This window comes from Sinocyclocheilus anshuiensis, unplaced genomic scaffold, assembly GCF_001515605.1.
Source record: "Sinocyclocheilus anshuiensis isolate Anshui unplaced genomic scaffold, SAMN03320099.WGS_v1.1 scaffold2373, whole genome shotgun sequence".
In the NCBI taxonomy this organism is placed as follows: Eukaryota; Metazoa; Chordata; class Actinopteri; order Cypriniformes; family Cyprinidae; genus Sinocyclocheilus; species Sinocyclocheilus anshuiensis.
Genome location: NW_015551030.1, coordinates 289,021 through 292,112, shown reverse-complemented (window position 1 = coordinate 292,112; position 3,092 = coordinate 289,021). Strand labels below are relative to the sequence as shown.

Below are 3,092 nucleotides of genomic sequence, written 5' to 3'. Positions count from 1 at the left end.
GTGTGTGTGTGTGTGTGTGTGAGAGTGAGTTTTTTCTCTTACAAACACCAAACTTTTATTCCTCGAGTTTACGAGTGTGAGCGTGTGTGTGTGTATGTGTGTGTGTGAGTGAGTGTGTGTGCATGTGAGTGTGTGTGTGTGTGCGCATGTGTGAGTGTGTGAAAAAAATTATATCGCGATACATATTGATATTGAATTATTGTCCAGCCCTAGTTCACCTGTAGTGTCTTGCCTTAAAACACATCTATACCTAATATGATCATAAGTAGGGATATGCCGGTATCAAATTTTTTAGGGCATGTTGTAGTCCAGATTAAAATGTAAAAAAAGTTTGAAAATAACTAGTCTATTAAGTCTAAATATTTAAGTATTATTCATTACCGTGATATACCGCATTACCGAATACCGGCACAAGTCTAATCATAAGTCACATTTATTTCAAGGCATTTCCATAAATAGTTTGACATACACTAATTTAAAAGTTTGGGATCGGTTTTAATGTGTTTTAAAGAAGTCTCTTCTGCTCATCAAGGCTGCATTTATTTGATCAAAAATACAGAAAAAAAACAGTAAAATTGTGAAACATTATTACATTTTCAAACAGCTGTTTTCTATGTGAATCTCTGTTAAACTGTAATTTATTTCTGTGATGCGCAGCTGTATTTTCAGCATCATTACTCCAGTCTTCAGTGTCACATGATCTTCAGAAATCATAATAATATGCTGATTTGCTGCTCCATTATTATTGTACCACATTTTCCATAAATATATTGTGCTGCTCGAGAAACATTTCTGATTATTATCAATGTTGAAAACAGTCGTGCTGCACAATATATTTATGGAAAATGTGGTACAATAATAATTGAGCAGCAAATCAGCATATTATTATGATTTCTGAAGATCATGTGACACTGAAGACTGGAGTAATGATGCTGAAAATACAGCTGCGCATCACAGAAATACATTACAGTTTAACACATATTCACACTTTATTTTAAATGGTAAGAAGTTACTTCTTTAAAAAACATTAAAACTCTTACTGATCCCAAACTTGTAAAACCACATGCAAAATGAATACAATTCTATCCATCTCACAACAGATGTAAACAACAACAAACAAATAAGTAAGAAAATAGTGCCAGGGTAAAACTGTACAAACATTTACAAGAAATTAAGAGCCTCATGAGTCATGTTTGATCTATTGTTTCTAATGCTGATTCATAATGTTTAATCTGGTTTATAAACGGATCAAATGATGGCTTCTCTTAAATCCAGTTCCTCACATGAATATGATTTCAGCATCAAATAAACATCTGTCAGATACAGCAAATAACAGTAACACATCAATGTTAATATACTAACATATCAATGCCATTCAAACTGAACTCAGAGTCCAGTCTTACACTGATGTGTCAGTCACGAGCTTTGCACTCTTTTAATGTCTAAACTGCCTGATACTTCGCTTCTGATCCAGCAGCAGATGTTTATCTTTCATATTTAATCATCCCTGTCTTTAGTAAGAAGCTCGAGCTCCTCAGCTAGCCATGCTAACATCACACTGACAGCTTAGCCACAACTTTCCGTGACAATCCATTAAAGACATCTAAAACCCACAGTTCTGGACCGTTTCGGTGATCCGTGTCACTCACATCATGATTAACGAATGCACTTCTGATGAATTTCCATTTGAAACTGCTGAAGTTGTTAGCCCGTTAGCATTAGCATGACAGCGGGCGAACATCAACAATGAGAAAGAATCATAAAGTCGCGCGTCTTACCTCAGAAACGGGTTTCATTCATGCTCAAGTTCAAGTATAATATGTGTTCCTCTCATTATGAGAGATAATCAAGACAGTGATTTGGTGGTGTTTGTGTGCGGAGACTCAGGAAGTGACGCGCGCACTGCATTCTGGGAGTTGTAGTCGCTATCTGACCGCACGTTAGTCACGTGTCTCATTTAACAACAGTATGTAAACGGGTGTTTTAGCACATCTGAACAATATTGCATGTATAAAATATATTTAAATATAATTCTATTCATAATATAAAATATGTTAGAGTTAGTAAATGCGACCTACGTGTGTGAACATACTGTATAATACATTTGAATAATAATCAGCAAGGAACATAATTTACAATATTCTACATTTAACGCAATACCTAACTTATAAACCGACCGTCTGCTAGCCGCCTCACGTCACAGAAGTCTCTTTCACCGAGATATCACACTATAGAGACTGTGTCTGTTAGCAAATACAAAAAACGTCTAAACAAATTTAAGGGTGACAATTTAATTGATGTTCAACAAATAAAAAACAGATAAACAAAAGTGCTTTTTGTAAATCATCTCATTAAAAAAACACAACTTTCATCAGAGTTACAAATGACCTGCTCTTATCATCTGATCGTGGTTGTATTTCTCTATTAGTGCTACTGGATCTTAGCGCTGCGTTCGACACTATCGACCACAACATTCTTTTGAGTAGACTACAAAATTATGTTGGCATTAGTGGAATTGCATTGTCTTATCTGACCGTCAACAATTCGTAGCAGTGAATGACGAGGTATCATATCGATCACAAGTACAGTATGGAGTGCCTCAAGGCTCAGTACTAGGACCGTTGCTTTTCACACTTTACATGTTACCCATGGGAGATACCATCAAGAAACATGGTGTTAGCTTTCACTCAGCTCTATATTTCTTCGCGGCTCTGCGAAAAATACCAATTCACAAAACTAACGGAATGCATAGTTGATATAAAAAACTAAATGACTAGTAATTTCCTAATCGATCACAATTACAGTATGGAGTGCCTCAAGGCTCAGTACTAGGACCGTTGCTTTTCACACTTTACATGTTACCCATGGGAGATACCATCAAGAAACATGGTGTTAGCTTTCACTCAGCTCTATATTTCTTCGCGGCTCTGCGAAAAATACCAATTCACAAAACTAACGGAATGCATAGTTGATATAAAAAACTAAATGACTAGTAATTTCCTAATTCTGAAAAAAAAAAAACTGCTCTGTTAATTCTTCGTCATCAGTTAGGAACCTAGGTGTGCTATTTGATAGCAATCTTTCCTTTGAAA

The 3,092-nt window shown here is 35.7% G+C and overlaps 1 protein-coding gene across 1 annotated transcript in view; it reads right to left on the bottom strand.

Moving 5' to 3' along the window:
• LOC107661180 (dmX-like protein 1) overlaps positions 1–1,907 on the bottom strand; it is a 16,342-nt gene extending 14,435 nt beyond the window's left edge. Inside the window, exon 1 of the mRNA XM_016450656.1 lies at positions 1,779–1,907. The gene's annotated coding sequence lies outside the window, so the exon portion shown is untranslated. The remainder of the gene's footprint in view (positions 1–1,778) is intronic.
• Positions 1,908–3,092: the final 1,185 nt, after the last annotated feature.